Raw genomic sequence first — 13,579 nt, forward strand, 5'->3', positions numbered from 1 at the left:
TGTACATTGTACGGAGTACAGTGCCATACAGTAGCCACATGTTCCTGTCATGTGGCCACTAATAGTAATTGATCAGGTAGATCTACAGCTCCAGACCTACAGAATGAAGCAGCGATGTGCCAAGGTAGATTGTTTTCCGTATGGTGGCCGGCATGCTCAGCTGCATAGGAGACATGACGGCCAGCTGGGGAGGGAGGATGTCACTGTGCACAAAGCTCCGGTCACCCCTAACCTGGCCAACAGCGCCCCACGACACCTAGCAGGTCTTCATACTATACTGCATGGTGATGATCTCCTCCTCCAGGCGACCGGGGTGTCTCCTATGCAGCTGAGCATGCCGGACACCTGGAGAGGGAGGACTGTGCAGGACCTCCGGGGCCATTCACCAGGGCCCCCCCCGAAATGCCCGGCAGGAAGCCCCTCTCTGGCTCCTGACGACCTGTTTAGAGTGGGGATTTCCATGATTATGACGGGAATCCCTGCTCCTTTACAGTAAGCAGAGAAGCACGATGCGCCACTACTTACTGATTGTCCAGAGGAGGCAAGTGGCGATGTTACACAACTCTTTACACTCTATGGGCCGGCCACTCTGCATCTGACCCATGAAATGTAAAAAAAACAATTAGGGTAGCTTCACACGTACCGCATCGCAGCAGATTTTCTACTGTGGATCTGCAGCAGACTTGACTAAATGAATGAACACAGCATCAAATCTGCACCATTAAATCCGCTGCGCATCCGCAGCAGATATGCAGCAGTTTTGACAGTGCGGATTTAATGCTGTGTTCATTCATTTAGCCAAATCTGCTGCGGATCCGCAGCAGAAGATCCGTTGCGATGCGGTACGTGTGAAGCTAACATTTACATTGTTCCCTATGGGAACACACAGCTCTGTTCTTGAACTGCTCTGTGGAACAGCCTTCCAGAATGGATTGTGTTAGAGAACAGAGGTATTACTGTACTTCAATTAAAACAATCAAGCCTTCCAGTACTTGTCAGCTGCTGTATGTCCTGCAGGAAGTGGTGTATTCTTTCTAGTCTGACACAGTGCTCTCTGCTGCCACCTCTGTTTATGTCAGGAACTGTCCAACAGTAGCAAATCCTTACAGCAAACCTTCTGCTCAGGAGAATTTCTGACGTGGACAGAGGTGGCAGTGGAGAGCACCGTGTTACACTGGAAAAAATACATAACTTCCTGCAGAACATACAGCAGCTGATAAGTATAATAATCTGTTTTTCTTCTAGCTTTAGGGTACTATTACACAAATCGATTATTAGCCTTACTTGGTTGATAACTAGCCATAGATCATAAGTCATGTTTATATCAACGATTAGCCGACATGCATGATTAGAAAGAGGTCCTAAGCACCTTGAAATGCGTTGTCTGTGGTGCAGTAATGGTGTATCTGTATGCTGTATCTTTCATCACTGTGTCCTTGGTGCATCTACAGTCTCCAGCACACTGGTGGTGGTTTTACTATTACCCCAGCACTCCTTACTACAGCTAACAAAACAATCATTTGTGGTGATGGAGATGGCTGCAGCTAGAGATGAACGAACATGTGAAAAGTTCAGTTCTGCAGGTTCGCCAAACTTTAATATAAAGTTCAAGTTCATGCTGCACCAAATTTTAAGAAGCCACTCATTATATGTACATGTTTGTGCTCCCCTTTGGGTCCTTCTTCTCTGGTCCAGTCCCATCGTCTTCTTCAGTGAAGTCTCCCTCAGCCAATCCCATGCTGACTAGGATGAAACAGCACCGCAGCTGTTTGGAAATGGAGTTAAAAAAGGAAAATACTAAAAGTGTAAGAAAAACTGTTAAAATCAAAGTAAAAAAACACTCATTTTCAGCATGTTGTTATAAAGCTATTATATCCTACATAGCATTAAAGAGGTTTCTGATTATGTTTTCCAAGTATGTAATAACCCTACCTTGCCTAGCACTAAAGATCTCTAATTGGCTTCTACTGCCAATTCAGGCTTCTTTGGGGTTTCGGGGGTTGGTCACATGAAGCAGTGATGTTAGTGATTTTGTATATTGTGGGCCTTTAATATCAAATCCTTTCTCTGGTTTATCTCCTGTGTTTCTACAAAGTCTTAGGCCAGTTTCACACGCACAGTTTCACAGCAGATTTCACACTACAAGTTTCACAGCGAAATCCGCCTGGCCTGCCTACTTAACTAACTGAGTACTAGACTTTAACAACCTCATACATTACCTGCCCACACTCCTATCTGCTTTTCTGGCTCCTGGGTCACTGACAGCCCACTCAGTCAATCAGTGCACTGTCCTGCCGCAGCCACTGATGGGCTGAGCGCAGGGCTGGACTGGGACTGAAAATCAGCCCTGGCTATTCCGAGCACACAGGCCCACTCGCCGTTCGGTGATAAGTTATGAGATGATGTTGTGAGTGCAGCATGGCTACATGTTGTATCATCATGGCCATGACTGGAAGTACAGATAATAACATAGTAAATGGAGTCAGAAGCTTCTGTCTCTGTACTGTGTAGCTGAGCTGCAGTTACAGGTCCTCACCACTACACTGTGTACAGAGACAGACTGCTTCCGGCCCCGGTCACCGTGCTGAGGTTAACACCACCACATACTGACTAATACCACCACATACTGACAAATGTCACCGCATACTGACTAATACCACCGCATACTTACTAATACCACCGCAAACTGACTAATTCCACCGCATACTGACTAATTCCACCGCATACTGACTAATACCACCGCATACCTAATACAACCGCATACTGACTAATATCACCACATACTGACAAATGTCACCGCATACTGACTAATACCACCGCAAACTAATACCAATGCAAACTGACTAATTCCACCGCATACTGACTAATACCATCGTATTCTGACTAATTCCACCGCATACTGACTAATACCATCGTATTCTGACTAATACCACCGCATTCTGACTAATACCTCCACATACTGACTAATACCACTGCATGCTGACTAATACCCCCGCATACTGACTAATACCTACACATATTGACTAATACCTCTACATACTAATACCACCGCATGCTGACTAATACCACCACATACTGACTTATAACACTGCATACTGACTAATACCAACGCATACTGACTAATACCACCGCATGCTGACTAATACCACCACATGCTGACTAATACCACCACATTCTTACAATCTCCTCAGCCCCCCCCCCCACCTCATGCCCGTCTAGTGCTCTTCCCCACTAACTAACCTCTCCACCATCACGGAAGAACATCTCTCCAAACTACTCTCCACATCACATCTCACCACCTGCGCACTTGACCCAATCCCATCCCACCTTATACCCAACCTCTCCTCAGCACTTGTCCCAGCACTAACATATCTCTTCAATCTATCACTAACTTCTGGACTCTTCCCATCTCCATATAAACATGCAAAAATCACACCCATCCTTAAAAAGCCATGCCTTGACCCTACTTCCTTATCCAGTTACCGCCCCATCTCATTTCTCCCTTTTTCCTCAAAACTTCTAGAACAGCATGTATACCATAAACTAGCCTCCCACCTTTCATCAAACTCACTTTTTGACTCTGCAATCCGGCTTCCGCCCCCACCACTCCACAGAAACTGCCTTAACCAAAGTGGCCAATGACCTGCTAACTGCCAAACCCTCACGCCAATATTCTGTGCTCCTTCTCCTTGACCTATCTTCTGCCTTCAACACAGTCGACCATTCTCTCCTCTTACAAATTCTTTCATCCCTTGGCGTCACTCACTCAGCCCTCTCCTGGATCTCCTCTTACCTCTCCAACCACATTTTCAGAGTCTCCCACTCCCCCTCCTCTCCTCGTCTGGTCACAGTTGGTGTTCCCCAAGGCTCTGTACTCGGGCCTCTTCTCTTCTCCATCTATACCTATGGCCTGGGACATATCATAGAATCCCATGGCTTCAGGTACCACCTCTATGCTGATGACACTCAGATCTACCTCTCTGGTCCGGATGTCACCTCTTTGCTATCTAGGATTCCAGATTCTGTCGGTCTTATCTTTCTTCTTCTCTTCCCCCTTTCTAAAACTCAACATGGACAAAACAGAACTTATCATTTTTCCCCCATCCCGCTCCACCCTGCCTTCTAATCTGTCAATCACTAATCTGTCTTTTAAACCACATATTCAGACCCTAACCACCTCCTGCTGCTTTCACCTCAAAAACATTTCCAGAATCCGCTCTTTTCTCACCCCTGACTCCACAAAACTGCTGGTACATGCTCTCATTATTTCCAGCTTGGACTACTGTAACATCTTCCTCTCTGGCCTTCCATCTAACTCCCTTGATCCCCTCCAGTCTATCCTTAACTCTGCCGCCCGACTAATCCACTTTTCCCCTCGCTTTGCCTCTGCCTCTCCCCTCTGCCAATCCCTCCACTGGCTCCCTATTGCCCAACATATTCACTTTAAATTGTTGACCATGATGTACAAGGCCATCCACAACCTGTCCCCTCCGTACATCTCTGACCTGATATCCTGCTACCGTCCCTCACGCAACCTTCGATCCTCCAGTGACTTCCGTCTGCACTCCCCCCTTGTTCGTACCTTGCACAACCGCCTCCAAGACTTTGCCCGAGCCTCCCCCATACTCTGGAACTTGCTACCTCGACACATCCGGCTCTCATCCACCATCAAGTCCTTCAAAAGTAACCTGAAAACCCATCTCTTCAAACAAGGCTACAACCTGTAATAATTCTGCATCACACTTTACTGGCTGCACTTTACCTCCTGTCTCTCTCCCATTACCTTATAGATTGTAAGCCCTTGCGGGCAGGGTCCTCTTTCCCATGTATCAGTTTGCCATCTGCCTTCATGTAATGTGTTTTGATCTTGTTTGTTACCTTTTTCTCCTGTATAGCGCTCTGGAATTAAGTGCACATTATAAATAAATAGTATAACACTGATCTCATTGATCTTTGCTGTATAAATTTACAGAATAGATCTCAATAAGAGATCAGTGTGCATATACTAGAAGTCCCCAGGGGGGGCTTCTAGTATATGAGTAAAAAAAAACAAAAAAAGTGTTGTTAATAAAAAGCCCCCTCCCCTAATAAAAGTCAGAATCACCCCCCCTTTTCCCATTTTTTAAATAAAAATAAATAAATAAACATGTTTGGTATCGCCACATGCGTAATCGTCCAAAATATTAATTTATCACATTCCTGATCTCGTACGCTAAACGGCGTAAGCACAAAAAAAAACCAGAGTGCTATATTGCGCATTTTTGGTCGCATCAAACCCAGAAAAATTGGAATAAAAAGCAATGAAAAGGTCGCATATGCTCCATCAAGGTACCGATAGAAAGAACACATCATGGTGCAAAAAATGACACCTTAACAGCCCCATAGGCCAAAGCATAAAAGCGCTATAAGCATGGGAATAGAGCAATTTTAAGAAACATATATTTGTTAATGGTTTGAATTTTTTACATAAAATAAAATAAAAGTTATACATGTTACATATCGTTGTTATATCGTTGTAGTCGTACCGTACATGTCAGTTTTTCCATAGGACACGTGGCATAAAAACGAAGCTCCCCCAAAGAAAAAGAATTGTGTTTTTTTTCTCAATTTCGTTGCGCATATAATTTTTTTTCTGGTTTCGCAGCATATTTTATGCAAAAATTCAGTCTGTCATTGCAAAGTACAATTAGTTACGCAAAAAATAAGGGCTCATGTGGGTCTGTAGGTGTAAAAATGCAAGTGCTATGGCCTTTTAAGCACAAGGAGGAAAAAACGAAAACGCAAAAACGAAAATGAGCCCAGTCCAGAAAGGGTTAAAGGGCTCATCTGGGGAGGTAAAAAGGTTTTACCTCTCCTTGCCAACAGGTGGCTCACTTCCAGTTTGGTTACATTATTTCTAGAGATGAGCGAATGGTGAAGTATTCGATTAAACTGGATTCGATTCAAATAGCTCCCGATATTCGACTATTCGATCGAATATCGAATCCCATTATAGTCTATGGGAGAAAAAACCTTGGGACCTGGAAATCAAGATTCGACTATTTGAGGTCACCAAGTCCTAGACATCTTTAGAAAGTGATGCAAACACCTCTGGAATGCATCTGGGAAAGCAGGGAATTAGTATTACAGGGCACTGTATTTCCGGGGTTAGCGATCCCTGGCAATAATGCCGAATTCTGTAATAGTTAATATTTAATTAATAAAACAAAGTTTCGTTCTAAAAAAGTTATTTTCGTTGTTCAATAGCTTAATTAAAATGAATCCATGCTTTTGCAATTAAATATACTGTTAAAAAATAAATAAATAAATAAATATGTATATTTATTTATTTACAGTATGTTTAATTGCAAAAATATGTATTCGTTTTAACTAAGCTATTGAACAACGAAAATAACTTTATTAGAACGAAAATGTGTTTTATTAATTAAATATTAACTACTACAGGAAGCTCTATTGCCAGCAAAACCTATTGCCGATAACACAGCTGAATGTAATAATTAATACTTTAATTAAAACCGCAAATGTTTCTTCTAATGATGCTATTTTTTTTTATCACAATAGCAACATTAGAAGAAACATTTAGATTTATATGTCCGCTCAGTTCATTGGCTGAGAGGACATATAAAGAGCCAGTCCCGTCACACTAAGCTCAGTGTGCCGCGGACCGGTGAAGAGAGAAGATAGTAGAGAGAAGATAGAAGAGAGAAGATAGAAGACATCGGAGGGTGAGAAGAAAGCTCTCCCCCTTCCCCCTACGCATCTCTCAACATGCAACCCATTCAGCACGACTGTACTCCTTGCTATACTCCTATTACAGATCTGGATCCTGTCAAGTGTACAGAATCCTGTCAATGCACTACTGTATGTTCTGCTGCACACAAGAACTTCACAAGTAAACAACAGATTATTTATGGTAAAGAGACTCTTTGATTCTCCGCCCCGCACTAACACAGTATATACACACTCCTTGGGATATTTCCCCTTTCTGTGGGTGGCAGTACCAATAGTCCAGGAGGGTCACTACACCACTCTGGCCCACCGTGATAACAACCCAAGGGACCCCGTAGCAACCCGGCAGGACACTGTCCACAAGGGAACAAGGTACAACCAGCCCTTTAAACTAAAAGCAGGTGTGCCACCATTGCTGTGTGCCCAACCGTCACTGGCGTCACGACATATCACTGGGCTTAGCTGTATCTCGGCCAACCACCACCGGAGTGGCGTCACACTCTACCATCTGACAAGTGACCGGCCGTACCTTCGCGGGTGCAATAGCACCGTGGGGGGCTCACCACATAGGTAGTGTAATATACAGTAAAATATACAGCCAGGGCCAACGTTAAGGGGGGGGGGGGGGGGCAAACTGGGCAACCTCAAGCCCAAGGATCACCTGAGCCATGTGAGGATGGGAATATTCTGCTATGAGCGGCTTTCTGAGCTTGATAAAGGCAGCAGCACCTCGCCAAAATGCGTTGCTCAATAAAACAAATTATTTTAATATTACATTTGGTACTGGAGAGTGTATTCTGTGTATTCTACAAGTCAAGCGCAGAGGCTCTATCTGCTATCTACAGTCCTTTCTTCACCACATAGGTAGTGTAATATACAGTAAAATATACAGCCAGGGCCAATGTTGGGGGGGGGGGGGCAAACTGGGCAACATCAAGCCCAAGGGGGCCCCTGCAGCTTCCATGATGTCTGTAGGTCAGGGGCTGAAGTGTGTGGGGAGATGCCTGCAGAGAGAGACCTAGGTTGCAGCTGCCCGAGGATCACACACCCTTTGGCATTGTCTAATGCTTTGCCTGTCCGATCTATGTACAGTCTGCACAGGCACTGAGACTGGGCAGCAGTAATACATTTAATCTTGCAGCTACTCAGTTCCTGTACTGTAGTGAGATGTAGAGCTGCCAAGCAGTTTCAGTGCATGTGTAGACTACATAGATCGGGCAGGCAATAGATTCAGGGGCGTAGCTAAAGGCTGATGGGCCCTGGTGCAAAATTTTAGCTTGGGGCCCCCCCCATCTCACCCGATCAGGCAAAGTCATATCTAACGTTATATCCAAATACTCTAATGTGCCACCATGTTCTAATGCCCTGTCACTGCCTCCACCTCATGTACTGCACTACTGCCCCCTATAATTAATGGACTGTACTGTGTCATTGTCTAATCATTGTATTCCAATCTTTAAATCTCCAGCTGAAAAACTACAACTCTCATCATGAACTGCCAGTTGGAAACGATGGGGGTTGTAGTGCTGCAACCTGAAGAGCCACATGCTGCAAAACTACAACTCCCATAATAAACTGTCAGCAAGGCACGATGAAGTTTGAACTTCTGCAACCTGGATAAGTCACCTGATGTCAACTGCAGTCCTATGTAACACCACAGATAACACAGTGGTATCTCTGAGTACAGATAATGTAGTAGTCACCTGCAGTCCTATGTAACACCACAGATAACACAGTGGTATCTCTGAGTACAGATAATGAAGTAGATGTCACCTGCAGTCCTATGCAACACCACAGATAACACAGTGATATCTCTAAATACAGATAATGTAGATGTCACCTGCAGTCCTTAGTAACAGCACAGATAATGCAGTGATATCTGAGTACAGATAATGTAGTAGATGTCCCCTGCAGTCCTATGTAACACCAAAGATAACACAGTGATATCTCTGAGTACAGATGATGTAGTAGATGTCCCCTGCAGTCCTATGTAACACCACAGATAACACAGTGATATCTCTGAGTACAGATAATGTAGATGTCACCTGCAGTCCTATGTAACACCACAGATAACACAGTGATATCTCTGAGTACAGATAATGTAGTAGTCACCTGCAGTCCTATGTAACTCTCTGAGGAGAGGTGGATTGCAGCACAAGCTGGAGCTAAAAGGTACGGCCATAGGACACAACTTGGGCCGCCAACGCAGATGTCTGGAGGAGGGGGCGCTGGTACTTGCTGTCATCTGATTAGCAAAACACAGCAATCGCTTAGCTCAGGGAGACCAGCGGAAAAAAAAATCATCAAATGGAGTACGAGTACTTACTGAAGAGTCTCCCCCTTTAAATTTAAATATGCAAAAGATCTGATTAGGTAAGAGGCCCAATCAGATGACAGCATGTGCCAGCGGGTGCAGCAGCACAGATTAGTGCAGTGCTTCCCAACCTTTTCCACCTCGGGGCACCCCTTGGAAAAAAAAATTAGCTTGGGGCACCCCTACCAAAATAATGTTCTACAAAATAAGAAAACTGTCATTCAGTGACTCACAGGTGACGTCTTCTTTGATCTGAGGCGTCACTTTGCCTTTTCCTCTTCATCCAGTCCAGTCCTCCATGATGATTCCTTCCAGATACGTTTCATCTTTTCAGAACCTGCGAGACAAACATCTTAGGCTCCGCACATTTCTAGCAACTTCCTTTCCTTTCTCCCTCCTGTAGGCTCCCAAAGTAACTGCGCTGTTTGGTGTTATGTGCAGTAAAGCGAGTAGGAATGTGGGATGCCCCCTGTATGTACGATCCCCTGCTGTGCCCCCATGAGCTAATAATGCCCCCAGAGGTGCCCCCTATGAACTAATAATGCCCCCAGAGGTGCCCCCTATGAACTAATAATGCCCCCAGAGGTGCCCCCATGAACTAATAATGCCCCCAGAGGTGCCCCCATGAGCTAATAATGCCCCCAGAGGTGCCCCCTATGAACTAATAATGCCCCCAGAGGTGCCCCCATGAACTAATAATGCCCCCATGAATTAATAATGCCCCCAGAGGTGCCCCCTATGAACTAATAATGCCCCCAGAGGTGCCCCCATGAACTAATAATGCCCCAGAGGTGCCCCCATGAGCTAATAATGCCCCCAGAGGTGCCCCCTATGAACTAATAATGCCCCCAGAGGTGCCCCCATGAACTAATAATGCCCCCAGAGGTGCCCCCATGAACTAATAATGCCCCCAGAGGTGCCCCCCATGAACTAATGCCACCAGAGGTGCCCCTATGAACTAATAATGCCCCCAGAGGTGCCCCCATGAACTAATAATGCCCCCAGAGGTGCCCCAATGAGCTAACAATGCCCCCAGAGGTGCCCCCCATGAACTAATGCCCCCAGAGGTGCCCCTATGAACTAATAATGCCCCCAGAGGTGCCCCCCCTATGAACTAATAATGCCCCCAGAGGTGCCCCCATGAACTAATAATGCCCCCAGAGGTGCCCCCTATGAACTAATAATGCCCACAAAGGTGCCCCCATGAACTAATAATGCCCCCAGAGGTGCCCCCATGAACTAATAATGCCCCCAGAGGTGCCCCAATGAGCTAACAATGCCCCCAGAGGTGCCCCCCATGAACTAATAATGCCCCCAGAGGTTCCCCCATGAACTAATGACCCCAGAGGTGCCCCTATGAACTAATAATGCCCCCAGAGGTTCCCCATGAACTAATAATGCCCGTAGAGGTGCCCCCTATGAACTAATAATGCCCCCAGAGGTGCCCCATGAACTAATAATGCCCCCAGAGGTGCCCCTAAAAAAAACAAACATCCTACTCACCTAATCCGCGCTGTGTGGCTTCGACCTCCGACAGGCGTGATGATGTGAGGAGAGGTCACGTCCCGGCGTCCCATAAGCTGCTGGTATGAAGTGCCGACAGCCTATGGGAGGGAATGAAGGAGCAGGACGCTGACAGGTCCTGCTCCTGCATTCTGCTCGCTTTAATGTTCCGCTCGCTCACTGTGCGGGCGGAACATCAAAGCGATCTGTGCATCCCCAGAAGCTGCGTGGCCGCAGCTTCTCGAGATGCTTAAAGAGACAAGTGGCAAGGGGGGCCGTGCGGGCCCCCCTAGCGTAGGGGTCCGGTCGCCATGGCGACCGCTGCAACCCCTATAGCTACGCCACTGGATAGGTTGCTTGTGAGAATCACCCTGCCAGTCACCTAGGCCCCCTACACACTGGCTGCAGGCTGCTCCTGTATATCAGGGTGTGCTGTGTCCCCTGAGGTAGGAAGCTCACATAGCTGCTACAAGTTGAAATAAAGTGCAAAGCCTGCAGAGAAACTTTATGTGGAGGACAATGGATCAGATAATGACCACATCCCCTATGTCTCCTGTATTGCCTGAACTCACAGTGCCAGGACAGCAGCCTATAACAGAATATACCCTCAGAGATCAGCTGCTGCAGACTGGCAAGATTGGCAGCTTGTGTCACCAGCAGGGGACCACCTCATCTCCTCTGACTGCAGGCTCACCCCCTCTCCTTTTGATCACCAGGTTATCCAGCCCCAATATTCTAGCAAGCAAGTCATATGTGTACATGTGTTTTTATTGTTATGTTGTGTTTAGGTGTGGTATACCCATTCACCTCTGGCCACTCCCATGGTTACATTATGGGAAGCATATTGGTCTTTGAGCAGTGGACCGTTATAGTGGTGTTACTGATTTATTACTGACTGATAATGGTATTATGTCATGATGCAGCTCTTTTATCTGTTCTGTTTGCTTTGTTGAGTAACTTTATGGAGGTCATAGAAATGAGCATATTTACAAAACAAAGTGAATCGCTTTGTTAGCTCAGCAATCTGCTTATCAGTCCCCTGCCTTTGAAGTCCAGGGCCCTGCACCCCGAGTGCCTGCAAAAGGTGGAAGATGTTTCCTGGGACTGGATGCAGCTTTTCCAGGAACCCAAGTTGGAGTGGCAAGGACTTCAAAAGCAACAGGGTAATAAGCAGATTGCCGAACTAACGAAGTGATTCACTTTGTTTGTACTGTTAATTTGCTCATATCTAGTTATAGTTAATTACTGTATGTCAGTAAAATTTGCTCTTGCTATAGTGGTACAGTATGTACAGTGTATAAAGATGTGTGTATAGGAAATATGTAATTGGTTTAGAGGCTGGGGAGGCTAGGGCACGCCATTTCTGACTAAACTGAGTGTGACTGTGTTGCTAGTTCAATATTTTAGCATTTGAGGCCCCACTTTTCATTTTGTCCAGGGCCACACTTTGCCTAAGACCGGACCTTTATACAGCATAAGACTTCCTGCATGTGTAGATGTGCAAAAGCATGTTGATGTGTGTAAAAGTACAGTATGTGTGTAAATGTGTGCCAATGGATGTAAAACAATGTTTGTATGTGTGTAAAAATGTGTGTGTGTGTAAATTATGTGCATGGTAGGGAACCAGTCAGCCCAACTGGGTTCCCTGGAGCACAGTATAAAGCTCCTGTGGCACATATCGGCCATAGCAGCAGGGAGGTAGTCATCTGGGTGTCTAGTCACCGCTCTCTGCCTGACAGCGCGCCCAGTGGGCATGATTGACAGGAAGAGGTGCCAGAAATAGGCCTCTCTGCCTGTCACACATCTCTGCCGAGCGCTGACAGGCAGAGAGCAGTGACTAGACACGAGCGGGGAGCCACCTAGATGACTACCTGCCGCAACGCTTCCTGCTGTGTCCGGGGGGATTAAATGTAATTTTCTCCAGGAAAAGGCTGCAGCTGTAGACTGTATGTGCCGCGAGCTGCACAGCAGCTTTATACTGTGCTCCAGGGAACCAAATCAGCCCAATTGGACTTATTGGTTCCCTTTAAACGCCTGACCGTGCGTAAAACCATGCATGTAAATGTATAAGAATTATATATATATATATATATATATATATATATATAAGCAAAAAAGTTTAAAGACAGCGTCCCTGCAATATCCAAAAGTTTATTTAGCCAAATGCATACACAGAATACACGACGTTTCGGCTCTACGACATACTGAGCCTTTCTCAAGTATATGAGAAAGGCTCAGTATGTCGTAGAGCCGAAAAGTCGTGTATTCTGTGTATGCATTTGGCTAAATAAACTTTTGGATATTGCAAGGACGCTGTCTTCAAACTTTTTTGCTTGGATAAAGAGCTGGGTATTAGCCAACCAGGCGGAGGACTGTGCGCCCACCAGGAGATACCGCTGTCTTCAAGTGGGTTGGATCTATATATATATATATATATATATATATATATATATATACACTTAAGGATGTCCTAAAGCTGTTTTGTTTGCTCTCTGCTGTAGATTTCCCACAGCATTTGTTTTAAATCCACGCCAGATTATAATCTGCTTCAATATTTTTCTCTAGAAAGGAGCCCACACTTCCCATACAGCCCAGGGACCATGGTACCCTTAAAGGGGTTATCCAGCAAAAAAACCTTTTTATTTCCAATCAACTGATATCAGAAAGTTATATAGATTTGTAATTTACATCTATTAAAAAATCTCAGGTGTTCCAATACTTATTAGCTGCTGTATGTCATGCAAAAAACTTTGCAGTGACTAAAGACAAAGCAGCACAAGGCGATGTTCACGTGGGTTTTAGGCATAAAACGATGTTGTGTCCCCAGAACCCTAAGCTGAGGTTTCTCCCCAGCTCTATAGCTACAGCCAGGGGATCCCTGATAGTATATGGAGACGGATGTAGCTGAGCTGGTGGTGTCCTAATCCTATGAAGGGTACAGTGCTGTGTACCTGGTGGACCCATCCCTCTCCCTGCTCATTGCTCTATAACTGCAGCCAGGGGATCCCTGATAGTATATGGAGACAGATGTAG

This window comes from Dendropsophus ebraccatus, chromosome 12 (genome assembly GCF_027789765.1).
Source record: "Dendropsophus ebraccatus isolate aDenEbr1 chromosome 12, aDenEbr1.pat, whole genome shotgun sequence".
NCBI classification, from domain to species: domain Eukaryota; kingdom Metazoa; phylum Chordata; class Amphibia; order Anura; family Hylidae; genus Dendropsophus; species Dendropsophus ebraccatus.